At 38.4% G+C, this 18,033-nt stretch overlaps 1 pseudogene; it reads right to left on the reverse strand.

Moving 5' to 3' along the window:
* Positions 1 to 4,094: 4,094 nt before the first annotated feature.
* LOC103549835 (lipid scramblase CLPTM1L pseudogene) overlaps positions 4,095 to 18,033 on the reverse strand; it is a 73,097-nt pseudogene continuing 59,158 nt past the window's right edge.

Raw genomic sequence — 18,033 nt, forward strand, 5'->3', positions numbered from 1 at the left:
ACCTGTTTAGTGGCCTAATACATGATCCATCCTGGAAAATGTTCCTTGTGCATTCAAAAAGAATGTATATTCTGCACTTTTTGGATGGAATGTTCTATATATATATCTATTAAGTCCATCTGGTCTAATTTGTCATTTAAGGCCAATGTTTCCTTATTGATCTTCTCTCTGGATGATGGTTGATGTAAGTGATATAAGCAGAGTGTTATGATCCTCTACTATTATTATGTTACTGTCAATTTCTCCTTTTAAGTCTGTTAATATTTGCTTTATGTATTTAGGTGCTCTTATGTTGGGCATATGGATATTTACAAGTGTTATATCCTCTTATTGGAGTGTTCCCTTTATCATTATGTAATGCCCTTCTTTGTCTCTTGTTGCAGTGTTTGTTTTAAAGTCTATTTTGTCTGATATAAGTAATGCTACCCCAGCTTTCTTTTCATTGCCATTTGTGTGGAATAGCTATTTCCATTCCTTCACTTTCAGTTTGTGAGTGTCTTTAGGTCTGAAGTGTGTCTTTTGTATGCAGCATATATATGGGTCTTGTTTTTTATCCATTTAGCCACCCTATGCCTTTTGACTGAGCATTTAGTCCTTTTATATTTAAAATATACTTACTGCTGTTTTGTTACTTTTTAATGATGTTTTTGTAGTGTTTCTCTGTTCCTTTCTTCTTCTCTTGCTCTCTTCCCTTGTGATTTGATGGCTTTCTTTAGTGCTATGTTTGGGTTCCTTTGTTTTTACTTTTATGTGTATTCATTGTAGGTTTCTGATTTGCGGTTACCATGAGGTTCATATGTAATAACTAATGTAAATAGCAATCTATATTAAGTTGATGGTCTCTTAAGTTTGACCTCTTACTAAAAGCCCTATGCTTTTACTCTCTTCCCCTCCACATTTTATGTTTTCAATATCATATTTTACCTCCTTTATTTTTGTGTATCCCTTAACCTCTTATCAAGAAAAAGATAATTTTAGTACTTCTGTCTTTTGACCTTCATACAAGCTTTATAGGTGGTTGATCCACTACCTTTCCAGTATATTTGCCTTTACCAGTGATATTTTTTCTTTGATAATTTCTTATTCCTATTTGCAGCCTTTTCTTTTCCACTTAAATGAGTTCCTTTGACTTTTCTTATAAGGCCAGTTTGGTGGTGATGAACTCCTTTAGTTTTTGCTTATTTGTAAAACTCTTTATCTCTCCTTCCATTCTGATTGATAAGTTTGCTGGGTAGAGTATTCTTGGTTGCAGGTTTTCTCCTTTTAGCACTTTGAGTATATTGTGCCACTCCCTTCTACCCTGTAAGGTTTCTGCTGAGATGTCAGCTGATAGTCTTATGGGGTTTCCTTTGTATGTAACTTGTTGCTTTTCTCTTCCAGCTTTTAGAATTCTCTCTTTATCTTTAATTCTTGATATTTTAATTATAATGTGTCTTGGTGTGAGCCTCTTTGGGTTCATCTTATTTGCTACTCTCTGTCCTTCCTGTACCTGGATGTTTTGTTTACCAGGTTAGGGAAGTTTTCAACTACTATTTCTTCAAATAAGTCCTCTGTCCCTTTGTCTTTCTCTTCTTCTGGGACATCTATAATGTGGATGTTAGTATGCTCGATGTTGTCCCAGAGGCCCCTTAGACTGTCCTTGTTCTTTTTAACTGTTTTTTTCTGTTCAACTTCAGTGATGTCCTCTACTCTTTCACCCAGATCACTGATCCCTTCTGCATCATCTACTCTGCTGTTGATTACCTCTAATGAATTTTTCATTTCTATTGTCGTAGTCTTCAGCTTGATTGGTTCTTTTTTATATTTTCTAATTCTTTGTTGAAGTTCTCACTGTGTTCATCTATTCTCCTCAGATAAGTGAGCATCCTTATGACTATTAGTTTCTACTCTTTATCACTTAGATTGTTTATCTTTGTTTCATTTAGTTCTTTTTCTGAGGATTTGTCCTGTTCTCTTATTTGGAGCATATTCCCTTGTCTCTTCATTTTGCCTACTTCTCTTTGTTTATTTCTATGTATTAGCTAGATCAGGTACTTCTCCTGTTCTGATAAATGTGGATGTATGTAAGAGATGCTTTAGGGGGCCCAGTAGCATGCTCCTCTCGTCTCCTGTGCCAAATGTTCCAGGAATGTCCCATGTGTAGGCTGTGTGTGCCCTTATATTGTGGCAGGGTTACTATTGCTGCAAGCACATGGGTAGGCTAGACTGGCCCCCAGCCTCACTGGTTATAAGGCTCAGCTGTGTGTGACTGCTACAGGTACTTTATTGGGTGGGGCAAGCCCCTGGTAAGGCTGGCTGTGAGGTTTAATAGTATACCACTACTGCAGTTTTGCTGGAAAGCAAGTCAGGCCCTTAGCGTGGCTGGTTGCTAGACTCAGGTGTACATAATTGCACAGGCCCCTGGTGCAGCTCCCTGCGGTGCTCAGCAGCCTCTGTGTTGGTGGGTGGGGCAGGTTTTAGGTGAGGCTAGCTGCCTGGCGTGAGGCTGTTGTCAGGTCACATTTGGACAGGGCAGGCCTCTGGCAAGAACTAGCTATGCTCCCCTGTGGTACACAGCTGCCTCAGGAGAAGAGATGGGTGGGGCAGGCCCCAGGCGAAGCAGCACACAATCATTTCAGGCATTGGTAGGAAAGGCAGCTCCCCTTTGTGGTTGTTCATGATGGCCAGTGGCACAAGTTTGCTGTGGGCCCACAAGTCCACCTCAGGCCCACAAGGCCTCTGTGGGTCCACAAGCCTGCTTCAAGCCCATGAGTCTGCCTTGTACCCACAAGTTGGCTGCAATCTCGCTAATGGGTGAGGACAGTTCCTGGGTGGGCTGCCTGCTGCTTGGCTATGCTTATTACCTCGAGTGCTCTAGTAGGCAGGGCAGAGGCTAGAGGAAAGATTCCAATAGCACCTGACAGCATCTGTGTCAGCACCACTGAACCAGGTCACAATAATGGCTGCTGCCAGTTTCTCAGTCCCTGAGGGAAGGGCCCAGCTACCCCATTGCCTCTCTGGGATGTGCACCAAGCTTAGTAAATGAGTCTCTTTTACCAATGAGCTATGTACTTCTCTATCTGGTGTTTTTGTGCTGGTTTCCAGGTCGAGTGACTCTGTGTGTGGGCCCTATATGAACGAGATTTTTTTCCCCCTGAAGTTCTGTAGTTTTCCTAGGCATATTCCCCATTGGCTTTCAAAGCCAGCAAAGCCAGATACTGTGGGATCTCATTTCTCTTGTGCTGGGTCTAACGGCTGGGGTCTAAGGGTCTAATGTGGAACTCGATTCCCCTACTTCTCTGGCAAAATCTCCATAACTTTGAGATCACTCCCAGCCATGAAGCGCTGTGGCTGGGGCGTGGCAATTTCCTCAGTGGGGCTGTATCTCTGCTTTTTTCACCTCTGTTGTTTGTCCCTTGTTGGGGAGGTTCTTTCTATCCCATTTCCAGAGCTCTCAGAGGAAATCATTCCACAGGTAGTTGTTGATTTGCTGTGAGCGTGGGAGGAGCCGAGTTCAGGATCCTCCTATGCCCCATCTTTCAAACTCTCTTCCAACAGTATGTAAATCTCTACAAATGAACTTGACTGATAGCAGATTTCTTATTAGCAATAGGAAATAAGTTTGGTGCTCATCTTCAGTCTCTGAGGTAATGACCACATCCATTTGTTACAGCCAGAGAAATTTATTTTAAAATAGAAATATCCATACATTAAGCTTTAAAATAGTCAAATTTTAAACAAAAAGGAAAAAACCCATCTGATCCTAGAGTCTATTCGAAATGGATTTAATGAAGCATTTGAAATTTACATAAGGTGCACTTACAGACAACCTGAAATACAAATGCACACCTCCCAGCCCCTGGTGTCTGCTGGGTGGGGGGACACTGTAGTGATGTCACGGCCCCCACTGACACTAGACACTCCTGCACTGAAAGCTGCCAATGGCCATGAGGATGGCAAGTGCCCAACATCTCAGTGACTGAGACAGACGTTTGCAGATTGAGGCTGCCGTGTAAATGCTTCCAGCTCCTCTCAAACACAGCATAAAGGGCCTCAAGACATGTAGGAGACAAGTTCAGAGACTTTGGAAATGCAGATGTAATGTCCAGGAAATTCTACCAAAAGAGTCCAAAAATACTCAGCTGATAATCCAAGCTTTGTTGTGTGGTGACAGCCCACAAGTAGCCCCAGCTCTGCATTGTATTTCCCTTCGGCTTCTCCTTGCAGGACTCACCAAATTCATCCACTCTGCTCTTGCTCCCTGGATAAAGCCATTGTTGCTAGAGCTAAACAAGGAACACCACATCGTCCCTGAAACACACCAGCTGGTGGGAGGTGGGCATGATGATGATGAAGGCAAAGACATCATCAATGAAGGTGCTGAAGTTCTTATAGGTGAAGGCTTTCCTGGGCAGGTACACTGCCGACTTCATCTTTTAGTTCACAAAGAGCTCTAGCAGCACAAAGAGGAAGCCAAAAGCATATACCCTATTGATGAAGCTGTTGATCAACTGAGAATATCAACGATTATACTTGATGTTCTGCAGCAAATAGATAGCACCCTGGATACATGGAATGCAGAGCAGGTAATGCAAATACCTCATGGCCCAGGTGTCATATTCTTTGGTTTTCCTTTCAGGTTCACTGTAAGTGGCAAACTAAAACTCAGGTCTTAGGATTCTCAAATAAGTCATTTTCAATGCCTTTTTCACTTTTCATAGCTCGATGGCAGCTCCGATGCCCACCGAGACCAGCCCCAGGAGGCTCGTCTGCTTGTCCGGCAGGGACAGGAAGATGGCCACCGTACTGAAGCAGCACCAGTGCACTGCTTTGGGAGACATCCCAATCATGCTCTTCTTTTTATTCTGGAAACTGATATCATTTTTAAAGGCCAGGAAATCAAGAAGAAAGTGAAATGCTGTGACAAAGAAGTTCAATGCTAAGAAGTACAAGTTGGTATCAAGAACAATTCCCTTTCTTTCATCAGCATCTTTCTCTGAAAACCCGAACTGCTGCAGGAAGTACACGGCATCCTGCATGTGGATCGAGATGCAGAGCCTTCCCAGTGAGATCCTGTCCTAGGACACTGCAAGGGGCAGCTCGGTGGTGGAACAGGATATGACCGTGAAGTCCTTTACTCGATTGCTGAGCTGTTCAATGAACAGGATAAGGAGGTAGGGAGGACAACACGCAGTTGTCCACCATCGTGTTCAGTGTTAGTCTTGGTCTCCAGTGGGAAATGAGCTCATCCAAGGCAATTGCTGGCTTCTTCTCTGCTCCAATCTGCTGTGTAGCAGATTCCCCAGGGAGCAGATTGACCCCTTCCATTTGGGGGATGATGTAGGTGGTGAGACGGCTCACCAGATGCCCTGCTTTCCTGCCATGCCAGGGCCGAATACCAGCATGACGGAGGAAGATGTAGGCCTACAGCCTGCTGTTATTTCTGGTTTTCTCTGGTACAGAAACATTAACTGGCCTTTCAAATTTGGACTCCAAGTCAAAGTCTTCCATGTTCCAGAGCAGATCCACATTGTTCTCAGCACCAAAATTGGACCCCCTGCTAGTGCATACACCCAGCTGCAGCTTGGGCCTCCATGCCAGACAGGGCTGGATGCACTTGCCATTCCAGTGCACAGGCGGGTATAGACAATGCCGTACATGACCCAGCAGGTGTGCACCACGTACACCAGGCACACGTCTACCCCCAGGCTGGTAAAGGATCTGCAGCCCCTCCATATGGTGCTGCACTCCCCACACCATCACCACAGCTCATTCAAGAGCCTCCACTGGGGGAGCAAATGCACCACATGAGCCATGGGCTGCCAGCTCCTCTGCATGCTCCTGCCACTGCCACCGACCTGTAGCCCATAAACATTATGATTATTATGATTAATATTCAGAATGCTTGGAAGGCTTCATAGACTAGGGAGTACTTGAACAGACCCAGGTGGAGAGGTTGGATTTACAGAGCTAGAAAGAGAATTCCCAGGGGAATATATTAATATATCTGGACCAAGTACAACATCGAGCTCTGCCCTGTTCAAATCTTCCATAACTTCCCTGCAAATGGATTTAAAGCAGTTGGGAGACTGAAGCTTACTGAACTTAGGTGTAAACATTGTCTAATGATTTAATTACTAAGACAGACCATTATTCCATTGCAGAACATGATCTGAGTTGCGTCTTAGGGAAATACAAATTATTAAGTGGATTTGCTAGAATCTGGCTAAGTGAAATACTTAGATAGCACCTTTGAATGGAAAACAAACAGCCTTCTGCATCTTCAAAAACTGAATAATTTTTTTACTTTGATAATAGCAATCTTATGTTACCAAAAAGCCCCCAGAAATCTTAAAAGTCCTCACAGATGGTAACCTAGTGAGCAAAAGTATGGTTATCAAATCTATTTTCCATCCAGTATTTGTGAGTGTGTGTGTGTATGTATGTGTGTGTGTATATATATATATATATGTGTGTGTGTGTGTGTGTGTGTGTGTATCTTTTCTTCAAAATGTAGGGAGCTTTGCATATACCTTCAATTGTAGTAATTAATTTATTCTCCCCTAAAACACTAAAACATTCACCTGAGCGTGAATGCTTCATTTTCCCACCATTGGAAATTAGTTGAAAAGTTTTACCCCTATTAGAAAGCTTAATTTAAAATTAATATGTAGGCATTGTCTTTCATCTTTTAAATATGCAAAAATAAGCTGTTTCTCAGTGATGAAGAACTAAACAGTGGTTTGAAATGCCACTTATTTGAATTTCATAAGTCAGTCTTTCCCTATATCTTTTTTTCTTCCTTGAGCTGTCACTCAGAATTGCAGGCAATGGTAGAGAACAAAGCAATGTTCTCTACAAGGTCTGAGTCTTAAAGAGCTAGTTCTTTTACCACTTTCAGTCATACGGTTTACTCGACTTAGGTGATGTAACTACTATCTATTAATTTTTTTTATCCTTTAATATGTGCCAGGCACTCTTCTAAGGTCTTCACGTTCTCTGACTCATTTAATACTCACCAGAACTAGATGAGGTAGACGCTCTTATTGTACCCACTTCAGAACCAAGATAACTGAGACACAGAGAGAATAAGTAACTTGGCCAATGTCATACAGGTGATAAACGGTGGAAACAGGATTGGAACCTAGCCCATCTGCCTCTACATAGCACACACCTAATCTCTGCATTACTCTGCCTCTCGGGCACATAGATCCACTTTCAGGCCACTGGGTAGAAAGAAATCTTTCCTTCTTTAGTTGAAAATTTTCTTATAACACTTTATTTCCATAAAGATAATTGTCTTGTATGGCATCTGTGGCTTCATTTCTCAATTCTACAAACGATTGGCTGAACACATTATATATATATAGTCTTTCTATGGGAAACATCCCAGTGAGCACACATTTATGCTATAGAATTCAGTTATATTCAGAGAAATGACAGAGTGACATGTTTGATTCTCCCTCAAAAGAGTCTGGCTCAATGTCTACACACCTGTCTAAGACAGAGTGAACTCTTTTTTAAAGGCAGAGGAGAAAAACACTGCAAATGGGAAAATACTGGCTGTTTTATGTGTGTATGAAGCTAGCTGGAACTTTACAAGATGAATGCTCCATCTGATAAAAAGCTACCAGAGCTACACAAGCGCCAAGCAGAGTACATGCTTAGCTTCTTAATAATCCCTTGTTGTTTTAACAAACACACATCATCATAGCCCATTTTGACAGCCAAATAATGCTACCACCAACTTGTTGTGATAGAATATAAACCTGATTGAACGTAAATGAAAAAACCCATTTAAAATATGTTAAAGAAATAAACATACACCAGTCTAAGCAAGACATTAAATAGATTTTCAGTCAGTTCAAATCCTTTATGGAAAGAGGACATGAGGATAAATTAAAAGAACAGAGTTTTTTCATTATAGGAAAAAGGGAATTACACGTGCACATACACACACATGCATACTGTTTAGATAAAGAATACACTAACTTTCTCATCCTCTGCCAATCCTAAATGATTCTTTCATTTATCCAGGTGAATTGCATGAGATTATTTATAAAGTGTGGATGAGAGGTATTTTCCAAAGAATAGAGTATTTTAGAGTGAATAGAATCACCTTGTATATGCTTCACTAAGGCCAAACACTCCTAAAAATAAAGAGAAGGTGGGGCTTTCTCAATGAGCAATGAATCTGGGAAGGGCTTTAAAGTTCGTCTTCGTACAGATCTTCTTCAAATAGACACCCAAGGAAATTTTTGAAACAGAATCTGATTGTGTCACCCCCACCTCCACCCCTGCTTAGACACTTTTGACGGCTTCGTGTTGCTTTTAGGATGAAAACAATGCTTACAAGCCTCTGTATATCCCTTCTTCTACCAAATGCTAGGTTCCAATTCATATCTCCCCCACCCCATGCTCCAAGCTCACTGATTTTTCAGTTGTTGGAAAACCCATGTACCTCTTACATCAGGGGTATTCTCCAAGTCTCACTGGGCCTGTTTCCCCAGTACCTAGGACAGCACCTGTGATTTCATCAGCGCCCATAAAGAGTATTGAATACGTGGATGACTGAATGCATGCCACTCCCTCTACCTGGTATGTTCTCTTCCCTTTCATCCTTAACTTCAGGAAGCCTCACATCTTAGCCTAACATCGTCAAATGGTACCACATCCCTCTCTTCAAGGCACTGATAATTGTTGTAATTCCACGTTTATTTCTGTGATAGTTTAATATTTACTTCCTCTACTAAACTCTTAGCTCTATGAGACGAGGAACCAAGCCTTTTTTTGCTCCCTGTTGTTTCCCCAGTGCCGGGCATAGCAGCTCACACATTTGGCAGCCCATAAATGCTTGTTGAATATATGAGTGAGTGAGCAAGTGAGTGAATGAATGAATAGTTGAATGATGAAAGAAAGATCCTAGGAAGAGTGAAGTCCCCCAACACTTTTTTTTTTTTTTTTTTTGAGGAAGAATAGACCTGAGCTAACATCTGCCAGAAATCCTCCTCTTTTTGCTGGGGAAGACTGGTCCTGAGCTAAGATACATGCCGATCTTCCTCTATTTTATGTGGGACCTGCCACAGCATGGCTTGAAAAGCTGTCCCTGGATCCGCACCCAGGATCCAAACTAACTAACCCTGGACCGCTGAAGCAGAACCTGCGACTGCTGTGCCACCGGGCTAGCTCCCCCTCCCCCAACACTTTTGTAAAGTAACCCAGGTATGACATTCGTTCTGTCGAATAAAGGAAGCAGATGGGCAGAACTCTAACCCACTGGCTAATGATAAAGAACCTGGAAATATGGTACTTAAAATCTGAAAATTTAAATATTTTTGGAAAATTTCTCTACTAATAGTTTTAAGTAAAGTATATGCTTGCCACGTACCTGATCAATGGCTGCATTTCTGATACTTCAACTTTGGACTGAGCAAAAAAATTCCATCCATTTCCAGGGGGCGCTTTATAGCTTCTGGGTCAAAGGGAATTGGTTTAAAACTTACTGGGATTCTATGAAAATACATCAAAAATAATTGCTCCACTTTATTTCATTCTGAAGATACACAGGTGAATCTGTGAAATAATGATGAATTTCTAACCAGTGGCTTTAAAATAGTGTCCTCCTGCAAACCTATTGGTCATAGCTTGCAGTAGTTGCAGCTAAATGAATTCCTCTACAAATTAATGAAGTCAATGAGTCAGAGACTTTTGAATTGTAATTGAATTTCAAAAAAATCCTACATGATAAAATCACACATGACTTATAGAAGAACATCTTTGTTTTACTTATTTATTTTGCAGACTTCTGCAGTATTTTTCCTGTCTAGGAGAAATACAAATATTTGAAAAGGGCAGCCTTTATTTTATTGTCTCTTAGGCAGCCAAATTCCACAGTTACCTGGTAACCATAAAATGGGTATTACAAAATATGACCAAAAAAACCACATAGATTGTATTTGCTATATGTTGTCAAATGAATAGTCTTTCTTTTGTAGGGTTTCATTGTCAGTTATTAATTAAGACTAGAGTGAGCTGGTTATAAGGATGTGCACCCTACAGCAAAGTTTTCATCTGAAGTGGGACCGTGACCTTTACAGGGTTCTTAACGACTCGACTCAAACAAAAACATGTTGATACCTCAAGTTATCAAGAACGGATGTTTGCTGAAATTCTCAAATATGTCACTGATATCAATTATAATGTGTTAGGATGTATTCTCTATATTTAAAGGATTTGAGTATTCATAGCCATTTGGGGGAAAGTAGAAAATAATTCAAGATTCTACAGTTTTCAAAAAGAAAGTATCAGAAGCATACTATCGATTCCCTCTATTTGCCATTTCTTCTTTATTCAGTTTAAACTTTTATTCCCACCTCCTGTTTCCACAGTCTTTTGAAAATTCCATTCATTTCAACTTTCAACTCATCACTTTTTTATCAAATTTTCTCTGAAAATACACTGCCTTGACAGTTTTCCCAGAGGTAAGAGGGAAGATTTTTAAAAGAAAAAATTCTGAACTTAATGGCCTTTCAACCGGAGAGATTTTATTTTTGTTTTATTTACTTATTTATCGTTGGTAGTGCTGACATTGATTTGGCTGTTCAAAGAAGGGAATAATATTGTTATACGCTTATGGAGCTTTCCTCCCAATCTAATTTAAAAAATGGAAAGGAGGTCAAAAGTCACCATACTGTGCTGGCTCAAGTCCTTCTGACATGTAATATAGGGATGAGCATTAATCTGGAATGATTTTTGCACTTGAGACTTCACTATTTTGTCTGGAATCAATGTTCAGCAGTACGGGCAGCCTCTGATAATTGGTAATTTCTTTGTTGTCTTGCAGGGTCAGGAAATGGATTATCCTTGTTGTACAAGCATTTGGTTTAATTAAACAATCAATTATTCATTAAGTCCCTATTTAGGTTCAGCACTGGGCTAGGTGCTTTGGGGAAAAAACAGGTATAAGACAGTGCCTGTGGTTCAGTCTAAAGCATACGACTAAGGCACCCATACTAACTAAGGGGAGAAAGATCGGAAGTAAAGGTTCAACTAAGAATGAGGACTACAGAAACTATGACGGGTTCCAGAGAGAAGTTTGACTATGTGTAGGAAGGAGTGAATGGGAAATAATTTTGATGGAAATGTGTTTCAAGGGAGAACAACATAAGAATTGTTAGAAACCCAAGTGCCATGATCATACAATGAGAATTCTACAAAAGTATGCTTGCAGTTCGAACAACATGGGGCAAACAGCAAAGCCCCTTAGATAGTTTAATAGCCTGCTGCATTTTACATATGCAAATGAAAGTCATCAGCTTTGAAGTATTTAAAAACTCTTCATATCTGTTGGAAGAATTATTTTCTTCTTTATAACATATCTTTTTTTAAAGATTAGATGTATAAAGTCTGTTGTTGCCAAATTTTTCAAAATGAATATGCATTTTTAAAAACACACACCGGTTTTTCCTGGACATGCTTCGTGTCTATTCATAACTTTATTTAAAACATATAAAACATTGATGTTTCAGCCAAAAATACCTGCATAGAATGTTACCATTTTGGAATGATCCTGAACCAAAGAGAGTCAAGGTCATATTCATCTCCTGATGTTATAACCTACCCTACCTTTGCCATTATAATACTCGTTTCTTTGCCACAGTCGAGAAACTGACAAAAAGCTTCCATGCTGCACATAGTGCTCTTTGTCTCTCTTTTTTACTTAAAAAAAACAAAAAACAGAAACATGCATCAGATTTGTGTAATGAGGGTATGCCAAGAGGATAGCCAGTCTTGCTTATAATCGTATAAAGGAAAGTTTGTGATCTTACCTACATACACATACACCTACATATATATATATATATATATATATATATATATATATACACCCTTCCCAAGCAACAAAATTTTGTTTATATCGCAAATAAATATTATTTTTTCTTTAAAATAAAAGTTGTCTTAGAGGACAGTTGGGAAATTTGTATATATAGACTGACTCATGCATATACACATCTCTCTATTTCTGTATCTATCTTTCTGTAGAAAAAATGAATACGACTTCACACTGATGCCTTCAACCCTAATCCAGAACCAAAAAGTGATTTCTATCATTCCCTCTTTGCTTATTTCAGACTATGTTCTCCAATAGTAAGAAAACTGGCTCTCATCTATTCTGTATTTATTTGTTGATAGACCCTAGTATACATGTAAAGTTGTTTCACAATTCCTAACCAATATCTTTGGGAGAAACAAATTTACCAACCAGTGCAAAGTGTTTATGAACAGTTCATTTCATTTTATATTTAGCCTTAAAGTATCTAGTCAAAACTGCTTTCAGAAGTTACTTAAATCAGCTCCTTTCTTCTCTATCTCCTTCAGTGTGATTATGTTATATATTTCTAATATAGTTGGATTTATTTGTCATAGTTTGCACTCCATCTTGGGTTCAACAGATATCTGGGTAATTTTCTTTTTAAGATTAGCATACAGGAAAATTAACTGTTTGTAGTTTATGGTTCTACAGGTTTGAAACAGTTATATAACCTCCAAATTGTGTCACACTGTCCCTTTGTAGCCAATACCTCCCTAAACTTGAACTTTTGTAAAACTGAATATTTTGTGGTCCCAGGACCAAGAGTCTCCTGAGCTCCCCTCCTCCTACAGATGTACAGCTACACGTGGAGCAATTCCCTCTAAAAGAGATCCAGAAACTAGCTGAGCAACTCCTACACATCAGACAAATGAGAAAATACTCATACTGAAACAAGTAGGAAAGGTCAGGACACACTCTTGCTATAAACCCCATCCCCAAAACAGCACCATATAATCAGGAGAGAACACCCAACGTGTAGCTCCTCCCTAAGGAGCAAAGAGTTCGGATCCTACATTTAGTGCTCAGTTTTTAAGACTCCTACTGGAGTGGCAGGCTCCCAAAACACCAGGCTCTGAAAGCCAACAGGATTTGTGTCCAAAAGACCCACAAGACTAAGGCAAATAAAGTAATTCTTAACTGACATGCAGCACTCACCATGGCTACTTCCCAGGGTTCAGCACAGAGGGAGTAGACAAAATCACCCATCTTTCAGTCTTTCCCTGAAAGAGGTTTATCTGCAGACTTTAAAAGCTGTTGCTGAGGGCCACAAAGCTCACCTAAGGGAACCCCTGTAAGACTTCCAGCAGATTTTTCAGCAGAAGTCTTGTAGGCCAGAATGGAGTGGGATGATATATTCCAAGTTCCAGAAGAAAAAACTTCCAACCAAGAATACAACACCCAGCAAACTTGTCCTTCAGAATTGAAGGGAAGATAAAGAGTTTTCCAGACAAACAAAAGCTGAAGGAATTCATGAACACTAGACTGGACTTACAATAAATGTTAAAGGGAGTTCATCAAGCTGAAAGAAAAGGAAGCTAATTAGTAACCGGAAAACATATAAAACTCACTGGTAAAGGTAAACATATAGTTAAATTCAAAATCCTCTAATGTTATATATATATATATAATGGTGGGAAAATCACATATAACTCTAGTATAAAGGCTAAAGACAAAAGTCTTAGAAATAATTGTAACTACAATAATTTGTTAATGGATACACAAAGTAAAAGATGCAAATTGTAACATCAAAAGCAAAACGTGGAGTGAGGGAGCTTTGGTATGTCTTTGAAGTTATTATCAGCCTAAAGTAGAATGTTATAAATATAAGATATTTTATGTAAGACTCATGCTAACCACAAAGCAAAGGCCTATAGTAGATACGCAAAAGATAAACAGAAAGGAATCAAAGCATACTACTATAGAAAATTGTCAAATCACAAAGGAAGAGAACACAGGACAAAGAAAAGGACAAAAGAATTACAAAACAACCATGAAACAATTAAGTAAGTGGCAATAGTAAGTCCAACCTATCATTAATTACTTTAAACATGAATGGACTAAATTCTCCAATCAAAAGATATAGCGTGGCTGAATGGATTAAAAAAAACAAGACCCAACTACATGCTGCCTACAGGAGACTCACTTTAGCTTTAAGGACATGCATAGACTAAAAGCGAAGGGACGAAAACAGATATTCCATGCAAATGAAAATCAAAAGAAAGCAGAGGTGGCTTTACTTACATCAAACAAAATAGACCTTAAGGCAAAGATGGTAATAGACAAAGAAGGCCATTATATAATGATAAAGGGGTGAATCCAGCAGGAAGATATAACATTTGCAAATGTTTATGCACCTAAGATAGGAGCACCTAAATATATAAAGCAAATATCAGCAGGTCTAAAGGGAGAAGTAGACAGCAATACAATAAATAGCAGGGGACTTCAATATCCTACTTTCAAAAAAAGATAGATCAGCCAGTCAGAAAATCAGTAAAGAAACATTGGACTTAAACTACACGTTAGACCAGATGGACCTAACGGATATATTCAAAACATTCCATCCAACAGCAGCATTCAGAATACACATTCTTCTCAAGCGCACATGGAACATTCTCTAGGAGAGAGCATATGTTAGGCCACAAAATAAGTCTTAATAAATTTAAGAAGATTGAAATCATAATAAGCATCTCTTCCAATCACAATGGTATAAAAATAGAAATCATTTGGGGCCAGCCTGGTGGTGCAGAAGTGAAATTTGCACATTCCTCTTCAGTGGCCTGGGGTTTGCCAGTTCAGATCCTGGGTGTGGACCTACACACCACTTGTCAAGCCATGCTGTAGCAGGCATCCCAGATATAAAAGTAGAGGAAGATGGGCATGGATGTTAGCTCAGGGCTAATCCTCCTCAAAAAAAAAAAAATAGAAATCATTTACAAGAAGAATATTGGGAAATTCACAAATATGTGAAGATTAAACAACATCCTACTGAACAATGAATGAGTCAAAGAAGAAATCAAAAGAGAAAACAAAAAGTATCTTGAAATAAATAGAAGTGGAAACATAACATACTAAAACTTATGAGAATCAGTAAAAGTTCTAAGAGGGAAGTTTAGAGTGACAATGCCTAAATTAAGAAAAAAGAAAGATCTCAAAGGAACAACTTTACTTAAACCTCAAAGAAGGGGGAAAAGAAAAATAAACTAAGCCCAAAGTTAGAAGAAGGAAGGAAATAACAAAATCACACAGAAATAAATTAAATGGAGACAAAAAAAGAAATAAAAAAGATGAATGAAACTAAGAGCTGGTTTTTGAAAAGATAAATATAATTGAGAAATCTCCAGCTAGACTTAACAAGAAAAAAAGAGAGAACACTCAAATAAACAAAGTCAGAAAATAGAGAGAAGACATTACAACCGATGCCACAGAAATACAAATAATTTCTCTAAAACTGCAGGATACAAAATCAATATACAAAAATTAGCTGCATTTCTACACACCAACAACAAACTATGAGAAAGAGAAATTAAGAGGATAATTTCATTTACAATAGCACCAAAAAGAATTAAATATTTAGGAATAAATTTGACCAAGGAGGTGAACGACCTGTGCACTGAAACTGTAAGAGACTGATGGAAGAAATTGAAGAGGGCACAAATAAATGGAAAGATAGTCCACGTTCATAGTTTGGAAGGATTAATTTTGTTAAAATATTCATATTATCCAAAGTGATCTACAGATTTAATGCAGTCCCTATCAAAATTCTAATGGCGTTTTTCACAGAAATAGAAAAAACTATCCTAAAATTTGTATGGAAATGCAAAATACCCTGAATAGCCAAAGCAAACTTGAGAAAAAAATAACAAAGATGGAGGCATCACACTTCCTGATGTGATATTACAAAGCTATAGTAATCAAAACAATATGCTACTGGCATAAAAATAGACACAGAGATCAATGGAACAGAATAGAGAGCTGAGAAATAAAGTCACGAATATATAGCCAATTAATTTTTGACAAAATATCCAAGAATATACTATGGGGAAAGGATAGTCTCTTAAATAAATGGTGTCGGGAAAATTGGATAGTCCACTTGTAAAAGAATGAACTGGTCTCCTATATACACTATACACAAGAATCAACTCAAAATGGATTAAAGACTTGAATTCCTCTAAGAATACATAGTGGGTAAGCACCCTGATAATGGTTTTGGTGATGATTTTTTGGATATGATGCCAACACAAAGGCAACACAAGCAAAAATAAACAAGTGGGACTACATCAAACTAAAAAGCTCTGCTCAGCAAAGGAAACTTACAACAAAATGAAAAGGCAACCCACTGATTGGGAGAAAATATTTGCAAACCACGTATCTGATAAGGTGTTAATTTCCAAAATATACAAGGAACTCATACAACTCAATAGTAAAAAAAAAAAAAAAAAAGCCCTATTAAAAAATCAGCAAATGCCTAAATAGATATTTTTCCAAAGAAGGCATGCGCATGGCCAACAAGGACATAAAAATGTGTTCAACATAATAATCATCAGGAAAATGCAAATCAAAGCCACAATTTTGTACATAAATGAAAGTTTAGGTAATCTCAAATTGCCTGTGTACTACCTGCCAATACCAGCTTTAGTTTGGTTTTAATACACAGTTTTGAAACAGTTTTAAACAGAGTTTTCCTATCCAGACCACCAAGTTTTCAAGACTAGAATACAAAATAAAATTTTGATTTTGTTTGAAGTGAAGAATAAAAGTTTGGTGGGAAAAGAGCTGAATCTTTAATAAAAGTAAAATAATGTGATTAGCCGTGAATTTTAATCGTCTATTTGCTTCTTATCTTTTCATGTCATTATTAACTGAAAATAAACTGTATTGATAAATCAAAACCCATTTAAAAATATGTGGACACAAATTTAGTCCTATTTTTTAAAAATTAATAATGCTCATTAGGGATAATAACAATTTTAATTTTAGCAAGGCTTAAAAAGGGATTTTTAAAAAGTTTTATTTCCTGGGGCTGGCCCCGTGGCCTAGTGGTTAAGTTCGCGCGCTCCGCTGCAGGCGGCCCAGTGTTTCGTCGGTTCGAATCCTGGGCGCAGACATGGCACTGCTCATCAAACCACGCTGAGGCAGCGTCCCACATGCCACAACTAGAAGGATCCACAATGAAGAATACACAACTATGTACTGGGGGGCTTTGGGGAGAAAAAGGAAAAAATAAAATCTTTAAAAAAAAGTTTTATTTCCTAAAATAATGTTTAGCACATAGTAGGTGTTTAACAACCTTGTGTTTGATTAATCTGAAATATTGAAAAGAATTTATAACTTCTTTGTCATTTCTGCTAAATCATATACATATTAAACAAGAATATTCATGAATACATTTAAAAATGAATACCCATGGGGCCGACCGGTGGCGCAGTGGTTTAAAGTTCGCACATTCTGCTTTGGTGGCCTGGGGTTCACGCACTGGGATCCCAGGTGCATACCCACACATTGCTTGCCATGCCATGCTGTGGCAGGTGTCCCACATATAAAGTAGAGGAAGATGGGTATGGATGTTAGCTCAGGGCCAATCTTCCTCAGAAAAGAAGAGGAGGATTGGCAGCAGATGTTAGCTCAGGGCTGATCTTCCTCCAAAAACAAAAAGAATACCCACAAATTATCCCTTAAATTATTATCAATATTTACTGCACGACTGTGAATAAATGAACTAAATATTCATTTTATAATTCAATTGGATTATCAAGAAAAAGACTAATTTAGAAAACCAAAAGCTAGTGAAGTCACGAAAATATTTTTCCATTGGTACATTATCCATTGAGCATGTTAATATGGAAATGGAAAATTAGTTTAAGTCATGAATGTATTATTTTTATTTTAGTAAAATAGGGAGGTTCAATATATTTACATAAACTATTTTAACTGCAGCTATTTTAACAAATTCGTTGTGAAATTAACATTCTTTACGAAAGTAATTTTAAGAATGCGATACTCATTATGCTATGCTGTTCTTTCTTTACCCCTCACTCGACCTCAATCACCCACTCAAATAATTACAAATCTCATCTGATTCAACGACAGGAAGGATTTTATCACCCTAATATTGAAGACAAATATTAATTATATTTTTGATTGTCTAAATGACAAAGTTGCTTGAGAAAAACTGACATCTCTAT

This window comes from Equus przewalskii, chromosome 15 (assembly GCF_037783145.1).
Source record: "Equus przewalskii isolate Varuska chromosome 15, EquPr2, whole genome shotgun sequence".
Lineage (NCBI taxonomy): Eukaryota > Metazoa > Chordata > Mammalia > Perissodactyla > Equidae > Equus > Equus przewalskii.